Source organism: Anabrus simplex, chromosome 1, assembly GCF_040414725.1.
Source record: "Anabrus simplex isolate iqAnaSimp1 chromosome 1, ASM4041472v1, whole genome shotgun sequence".
Classification (NCBI taxonomy): Eukaryota; Metazoa; Arthropoda; class Insecta; order Orthoptera; family Tettigoniidae; genus Anabrus; species Anabrus simplex.
In genome coordinates this window covers 1,200,438,441-1,200,447,846 of record NC_090265.1, presented here as the reverse complement: position 1 = coordinate 1,200,447,846, position 9,406 = coordinate 1,200,438,441, and positions in this window count along the sequence as shown.

Here is a 9,406-nt window from a genome sequence, read left to right as displayed (position 1 = left end):
GTGCTGGTCTTTGGTCACAGGAGTCTCGGGTTCGATTCCCTGCAGGGTCGGGAATTTTAACCATAATTGGTTAGTTTCCCTGGCACGGGGGCTGATGTACGTATCGTCTTCATATCATTTTATCCTCATCACGACGCGCAGGTCGCCTACGGGTGTCAAATCAAAAGACCTGCACCCGGCAAGCCGAACATGTCCTCGGACACTTCCGGCACTAAAGGCCATACGCCATTTCATTCCTCTGGTTCATACATGTTCTGGTAACTACTTGCACGTGACACATGGTACATCCCATATTCATACTTTCATTCATTTAACACTATCCTCCACCACAATACCACGCAGTTACCTACACATGGCAGATGCCTCCCACCCTCATCGGAGGGTCTGCCTTACAAGGGCTGCACTCGGCTAGAAATAGCCACACGAAATTATTCTACTTTCACTCATTCTGTGAATCGGATTTACTTTCTCCACTTACCTCAACCACCAATATGGCCAACCTGATTTAGCAGTTGGAGGAATTAGAATGAGAATTGTCTTAGTGTATTTAGCATGTGAGGTTGCAGATGAGGATGAAGTTGACAAGTTTTATGAAGCACTGAATGATAACCTAGTCAGGGTCAACAACAAGGACAGTATAGTGCTAATGGGTGATTCCAGTGCGAGAGTTTGAAATATAACTGAAGGATATGAGAAGGTGATGGATAAATGTGGGGAAGATATGGAAGCTGGTAGGAATGGGTATGGTTTACTGGACTTCTGTGCTAGTAGGGGATTAGTAGTTACGAATACGTGATGCCCTACCTCTTGATCGACCGTCAACAAGCAGAAACGCAGAAAGCATCGAGCAGATGCTGCCACAAAATCGGCAACTCTCTTTGAGAAGGATATGAGAGCAATTAGGGATTAGCAAGGACAGTGTGAACACCATTATGCACAACAATTTGGCTAAGCGGAAGAACTGTTCTGCATTTGTGCCGCGCACATTGACTGACGAGCAGAAGGCAACATGAATGGAAATTGTTGGAGATTTCATTGACACACTCATGTGTCCAAGATCCATATTTTCTGAAAAATCACCACCAAAAGTTTTCTGTACATCCAGAAAGCGTTTGAATAAGCCGTAAAAACACTCTCTGCCTACGTCATCTGTTCCGTACACTTGCACATCATTGCACGCGTCTCCATCGCCGTTTTCTCCAATTTGTAACAAACCTTGATGTTTATGGTTTGCTCCATTGCACCAAGACACTACTGTCAACTGGCCGCAGCAAACTAACCTGCTTCAGTGCCGTGAGTTAAACGCTACGTGGCGCTTCCTGAGTTGCGTCTCTATTCACATGCGTTATGCACGCAGTGTTACCACTAGTTGCCATTGTGATATCGGTCCAATAACCGAACATTTTAGACACACCTTGTATGTCCTTAAATCTTAGAAACAGGTTGTCCCCACCACATGAAGCAACAGTAATCGGCGATAATATCGTTTAACTGAACGGAGAAAACATCATACATTACACCAATACCACTGAAAAAGTGTACACGGTTTTTTTTTTCAAAAACGTTCATTTTTGTTTCAAACATAATGATTCGGTGATTGCGGATAAATGTAGGTGATTTTCTTTACCAGATCCTTATTTAAGTTGAACTAAGCCATTTGTTTGGTGTTTCTCAATCCTGCTCTCATTAAGGCTTCCTCAAACATTGTTGTCATGTGTAAATACTCGTACACATTCCGTTCATAAGAAAAATGATCAAGTAAGTTAATTAACATATGAGACTGTTAGTGTACTGGATAAGAGGGATAAGAGATTCTCTACGCAGCTTCATTAGGGCTTACATATTGAGTGCTCGGGAAAGAAGATGCTTCATCATTATTAGCTGAACCGGTTTCGGCAGTTACTTGTAGCATGAAGAATAGAATAGCTAGTGTGATTACTCCGCTCTTAACATTGTCGTTGCTGGTCCCGCCAGAGAATGGCGCTGCAGTCGCAACGAACCAGCTGCAACAACACGTGCGCCAAATTGTCGACGTAGATAATAGCATGCGTGCATGCGTGCGTGAAGTCATGGTAATAATTTTAACGCCTGTCGAAGGAATTTTTTCGTTTTGATATTTTTCGAAGGTCTATATCAATATCTGTGCAATCAACTAGTTTTATATTATTTCGAGAAAATGTCGTATTGTTTCGTTACTGGTTGTAAATCGAGTTACGGAAGGAAGCTTGACGGTAGACGAATTTTTATACCACCGAGCTCGATAGCTGCAGTCGCTTAAGTGCGGCCAGTATCCAGTATTCGGGAGATAGTAGGTTCGAACCCCACTGTCAGCAGCCCTGAAAATGGTTTTCAGTGGTTTCCCATTTTCACACCAGGCTGTACCTTAATTAAGTCCACGGACACTTCTTTCCCAGTCCTAGCCCTTCCCTGTTCCATCGTCGCCATAAGACTTATCTGTGTCGGTGCGACGTAAAGCGACTAGCAAAAAAAAACTATACCGCCAAAATAAAATAATTTGTTTGCAAAGTGGACGAGGGTTACTGCGCGGAAAGATAGGCAATTGTCAGCCAAAAGCAGAATATGTGACCTGCATTTTTCGGTAGATTTAATTAACTTAGAAAGGCGGTCTGTTTCGTTGTGAACGGTAAACACGTTGAACTTCCTCGTGTGAGTTGAAATTAAAACCAGGAGCCCTGCCTCATATTTTTGCAAATTTACCAAAATACCTATCCACTGAGGTAAAATTGCGAAAGGCAACCAGTAGGAAAAGGAATGAAGACAGTATCAAGAGGATAAGGAACAAGAATCGCGATGTGAGTGGAGCAGTGATGGCAACAGTGAGCGGTAAGATTCAACGTCAGTCCAGTTGTAGTCAAATTCATGACCAGTCTAGTTCTCTTACCGATTCCCAAAGGCCAATAGTGTCTCTCAAAGTCGACTAAACTACGCAACCCATAATTTGCGAACTAAATGTCTCTTTCCTCAATCAGAGCTAGGATTAATTTCCTACAGGGGCAGATTGAGAATACGGAATGTTTAATATTTTACGTGCTCTGTTTTTTGGTGTATTTATTTTTTGCGTACTACTGTAACCACCACTAAAACAGTTGACCGTGTAGCGTTGGTGATTGCCTCCACTAGCACCGCTCTGCGGGAGCGCGCTTGAAGTCGATGAGTGATCTCACTAGGTATTCTATTCGTCATGCCTGTAGATTGGCTCTATAACTAGAGCCCTGCACGGATGTGGGTATCCGCGAAGTTAGTGTCTTGTATGCCAGTGCGGGTAATTTTGCTGATAATTTCTAAATAATGTTTATTGATTTTCACTCAGGTATACTCTTATTTTTTCTTGTGGTAAATCTGATTTAAGCCCAACTGGCTACTGTCTGCAATTAACGGAAGGAAGGAACAAAGGTCAATACATCCGTAGTTGTCGTAAGAGAAAATCCCTCATAAACCTGTGACTGTAGGGGTTCTGGTGCCAGGTGTCAGGTCTATTGTATCATATTAACAGATCTATCCGTTTCATTACCTTGGGTATAATATACAGTAGGTAAATATTTATAATATCCGCGGATAACCATTTGCGGGTGCGGATAACCATTCGCGGATGCGGAGGCAGGTGCGGATGAAGGAAAGGATGCGGATGTTATTTTGTATATCCGCGCAGGGCTCTAGCTGTAACGTCGTTTGTAGACATATCTTTGAACGTATTTTATATTGAGATTACCTCAACAGATTGCGATACGGATGTGGGCTTGAAAATATAGTAAGAAAAGGGGGATTATAGGGAACTATGTAACACTTGTAAATGTGTACGTCTTGAACATGAACGGTAATAGTTCTACGGTTATTTCTCCTCCGATAAAGGTGATAATCTCGTACGTTATATGTAGTTCCAGGAATGAACTGTTTTGTGTAGTCTTTATGGAACGTGTGATCTACAGTACGGATTGATTTGTTATTCAGGCTACCATGAAACATGTGAGATTTCACTAAATTGTATAAGAGTGTGTCGTTGGGTTCTAGAATTTCTGTATATATTGTTAATATAAGTTATGTGACTTATTTAAACTTTCAATCATCTCGAAGATTCACTAAGAGGTGAACGCGTAATTCAACAGCATACAGAAATGTTTGATATTCACCGAATATTTCTTTTCGGTTTATTAAACGCAACAGTTCCTTTATATTACAATGAAAACCCGAACAGTAATATGTGGTTTATTATTCACCGTTTTGTAGGAACGTATGACATTCCTAATCTCCGACCATGAAGGGTTATGTGCAAACGTCAGAAAAAGATCTAGTTTCCATATATCCTGACCATTGCTATTGCGTCCTAATAATTCTGCATCATGTTTCGAGGACTTGCAATGAACGAAGACGGTAAAATAAAAATATGGCCATCCCTCGATTTATTCTGCTTAGCCCTCTCGTGTAAATCTTTTGCTGGGCCAGTTTATGAATCTATTCACTATTTCGCCTGTTCATTGCGGATAAATTTCATTCTGTCGCCTTCTATGCGATAATAATAATAATAATAATAATAATAATAATAATAATAATAATAATAATAATAATAATAATAATAATAATAATAATTGTACCGGGCGGTACACCTCCACGCCGCTAATTTAAAATGTGCGCCAATTGAAACTCCCCTGCTGGAGGAAGTCTGAACTTTATCTACGGTATTAATTTTCTACTTTCTCAGAAGATGTCACTACCTGGAAATTTTGGAGTTTTGAACTGTGTCATTTTCGACGTATTTTTGTTTTGCTTGTAGTAAGAAGTGTGAACTTTCTCTTCTAGAGGACACTACTGAAGATCAACAATAGTGCACCCTAGTGCGGAGTGAAAGAACTGTTTTTTTTTTTTTTTTTTTTTTTTTTTGGAGAAATGTTGAATTCAAAAGTTTGTTCTTTGCTAAATTTCTTTCAGTCATTATTTAAGTTGGCAATATTATCCCTTTCTTTCCCCTTGTTTTGTATCTAGCCAATCCCGAATTTCTTGAATTAATTTTCCACCAATTAGGTGTTTCTTCTTCATATTGTGTAGGGGTTTTCTTGGTTAGCCAATAAAGTTTTTGTGGGAGGGTGTTCTCATTCCCCAAACGCCTCGAACTTTCCGCGAGAGTATATAAACTGCTGATTTTAGGGTCTCCGGGCCACTTCTGTTCCATCTTTCAGTGTGTAAAGTACATAGCAGGGGGCGGGAAGCGCCTCTTCCGTCGGCAGCGGTCAACAACAAGGTAATGGCCGATTAATAACTTCTTTCTTTGCTAGCTCAGCAATTTAACTCTCGGGGCGGGTCCGAAGTTGTTCCATTATGTAACCTTCCTTAAAATGTAAAGAAACTTGTATCTATTCTATCTTTTAAACTACATATTGGGATAGAGAGTGCTTAACCCTCTCGAGCTCCCACTCATATTGCTTTGAGGTGAACTTATTTTTTTTCTCTACCTATTCTTCTTTAACGTAATGTAAATTGTTTCCTTCTTAAGTCACCTCTGTAGTATGGGATTAGCCCTTGTATTAGTGGCCTAGAGCCAGATTAGGTTTTAAAAAACAAATGCATTAGGAGAGCAGATCGCCTCCTCTCTAATTGTTATTTTGGAGGTCATGTAATTACCCCTTTTCATTTAATAGACCTCAGTAGGTTGGGTATGTTACCCCTGTGTCTATGTCCTGAGAGGACAACTTGAAGGTGGAGTTTGGTGTGGCCTTTGAGAGGCTTAAAGTTTGAGAGCGTGTGGCTCTTTCTTGAAAATTAAGTGTTGTATGCCTCGAGGAGGCCTTTCTGTGTAATTTGGGGCAAGTGCTCTTGAACATGAATGGGGTTTTCTGCCCCTCTGGTAAAACTTATTTTGGAGTAAAGTTGGGCTAATTGCCCTAGAAGTGTGAAGTCGGGGCGCGAAGCCCAAATCCAGTAAATATTGTAACTACATTTTGTTGACTTGCTACTCTGTACCTGCCGTACTTGTTATTTCTTTATTTTGAAAAGAAAATATAACCTTGTTAAATTTTTAAATTAATTTTACTTTCGTAGCTTGAGACCTGTTCACCACCCCGCACCTTCTTTCACCTCTAACTACCACGGAAATCTCCGTAACAAGTGGTAGCAGAGCGTGGTTGAATGGGTCTCATTTTAGCCCCTTTTGACGGCTAAACATTGTTTTGTTCCGAACTCTAACCATTTTCTCAGTTGCTGGAATTTTTTGAGTTTTTCAAAATTGTTCTGTCATCATGCCCGGCCGTCGCGATGTTCTCCATCTTAACTATTTGCGCAAAGAGGAGTTGATCTATGAGTTAACTATCAGAAATGTGCAATCTGGAGGCACGGTTGCGATAGACACCAACAAGCTTAGAGAGTCCCTTGATTTGCCCATTTCCATCCCCAATTTGGGAGAGAAAGGAATTGACGACTCTCTTTCCACAATCACCGAGAATACTACTGGGCTAGCATCGGTAGTTTTTTTGACGAAAATGATCCTTCTCCTAATCAAATTAAGCGTGTGCAAGCCAGGCTATATCATTTTTCAAATAGAGTTAACGATCTGTTGTCTCTGAAGTTGAATGACGTTCAGAGGAAGGAAGCAAGTACGTTGCTTGAAAGTATTTCTGAATTATCTAGCAAGGTCACTCAATTGTTAACTGGGGAAGTTCCTCCCAAAATTGATCAACCCACCACGATGAATGTAGGTAGCGAGGAAGAGCCTCCTAAGGGAGAAGCCAATAGGATAACCGTTGCCGCTCAAACTATCTCTGCCCCATTGGACAACGAGTCGGAACGACGTGCATCGTTGAGTAATATACGTTCTGAATTAACTTCCTTGCCATTGAAACCTTTACCTACTATGTCACCCGGGTTTAGCAGCTTGCCTCATCCATTGGCAATGTTGCTCAGAGGTATCTCTAAGTTTTCCGTTAATACCACCAGTGACGTAATTTCATTTTTAAGATTTTTAGTTGAATTTCAGGATCATGCCCTTGTTTTTTCTCTTTCCCCATGTCAGATTTTGCAAATCATCTATCCCTATGCAATTGGGATTCTCTCCGACAAAATAGTACGAGCCATCGCCGAGCAATCATCTATTGAGGATTTCCACGCCCACTTGCTAGCTAACTTCATCCCGGCTAGGGCCAGGTCCTCCCTTATTCAGAAGTACTATTATCGTGTACAGCGTTTGGATGAAAACTTGGCAGACTTCATCCAAGATATTAAATTCTATACTAGGGTGTTTCCCCTTCATTTTCCTGAAGATCAAATTGTACAGGCTATTGTAGAAGGAATTTCACCATCCTATAGGTCATATTTGTGTTTCGCGGCGTGTCCGCAAACCTTCACTGAACTTGAAGCATTGGCCGTCTCAGCGGAAGGAGTTAGGTACGCCGATTCCTTGCGTGTCGCGAAAGAACCCCCTCCTTCGCTTAGTAATCCTCGGCCTCCACCTCGCCGACCAGTCACACCCCGTAAATGTTATATTTGCGGGTCACCTGACCATCTTCGCAATAAGTGTCCATTGATCAAAGATAGTAGGGCAAATAAGGGAGCTGGCTCATCACAAGGCTGTTTTAAATGTGGGGCTTTCTCACATATCGCCAAAAATTGCCCAAATTCAAATAGCACCCCCTCCCGCTCAACTTCAGGTGCAACTTCCAACAACAATCAAAAGTGACTAGTGGCTTCGGCTGAGTCGACTAATCCATCTTCCCGAGGCTCAGCCCCTGGCAAACTCGTCGTAAATTCAGGGAATGTTCAATCTGCAAATCTATCTTTTGAATGCCCCAAAGAGTGTCTTAGGATTGCGGCGGATACCCCCGCACCTGTTCCTTTTCTTAAGATTGAGTTGAATAACGAGCCTATAACCGCTCTATTAGATTCAGGCAGTGTTCGTTCAATTATTTCGGACCAATGGTATTCTAAATTGAAGTCTGTTTGTAAACTACCTGACTATGGCTCATCTACTGTTCAATATGTTTCGGCTAATTCATCTCCATTAGAAATTGTAGGTTCTGTACAGGTCAAAATTCGTATTTTTAAATTTACATGGAAAACCAAATTGTTTGTGGCTAAGCACCTGTCTTGCCCCATCATATTGGGAGCTGACTTCATTTCTCACACTGGCCTTGTGCTCGATCTTCAGAGTAAGTCGTGCACATTCAAATTTGCTTCCAATTGTAAAATTCCCTTGTTAAAGTGTAATTCTGTATCATGTTCATCCATTTCGCCTACCCAGGATGAGATGTTGTTAGACCTTAGACATCTACCTGAGGAGCAGGCTGATAGCATTCGTAAATTATGTCAGTCATTTCCAGAGGTGTTCTCTGATACTCTTGGTGTTACTGACCTTATTGAATACAAAATTGAGGTCACGGATTCGATTCCTGTCCGTTTTCCACCTTATAGACTATTTCCACCTAAAATGAAGGCTCTGAAAGAAATCATCGATCAGATGTTGAAGGATGGTATTATTAGGCCCTCTAAGTCGGCGTATTCTTCGACTATTTTTCTAGTCCCGAAACCCCAAGGAGGCTTCAGGCCTGTCATTGATTATAGGGCTCTCAGTCGGAAGGTGGTGTTGCAATCCGTGCCCCTTCCTGACCTTCATTCTTGTTTTTCATGGTTTCGTAAGGCCAAGTTCTTTACTATATTGGACTTGAATCAGGCCTATAATCAAATTCCCCTAGCGGAAGAGTCTAAACATCTTACAGCGTTTGCCACGGACTGGAATTTATACGAATACAACCGCGTGCCTTTCGGGCTCCCCACGGGAGCAGCTGTACTCACTAGGCTGCTAGATAGGGTCTTCTCCGACATCAAATTTGAGTACTTGTATCACTACTTGGATGATGTCGTCGTATTTTCGGAGACATTTGAAGAACATCTAGATCATCTGCAAGAAGTTCTCAATCGCCTTCGTAAGGCTGGGTTAACTGTCAAGTTGTCCAAGGTTGCCTTTGCTAAGCCCTCTATGTCATTCCTAGGGCATATTGTGTCACCTGATGGTGTTGCAGTCGATCATTCTAGAACACAGGCCATCCGTGATTTTAAACCTCCCAAGGACGTTAAAGGTATCGCCAGATTCATTGGTATGGTCAATTTCTTCAGGAAGTTTATTCCTAACTTCGCTAATAGAGCGGCGCCCTTGAACCTTCTTCGTAGGAAAGGCATCAAATTCGAGTGGGGACCTTCTCAACAAGCCGCTTTTGAAGATCTTAAATTAGCTCTCTGTAATGCCCCTGTACTTGCTATGCCTGATTTCTCGAAGAAATTCATCGTCCAAACCGACGCGTCGTCGTCAGCAGTAGCTGCAGTCCTTCTTCGAGAGACTGAACTAGGGAGGCGACCCATCGCCTATGCATCTAGGACTCTATCGGCTCAAGAAGCCAAGTATTCTATC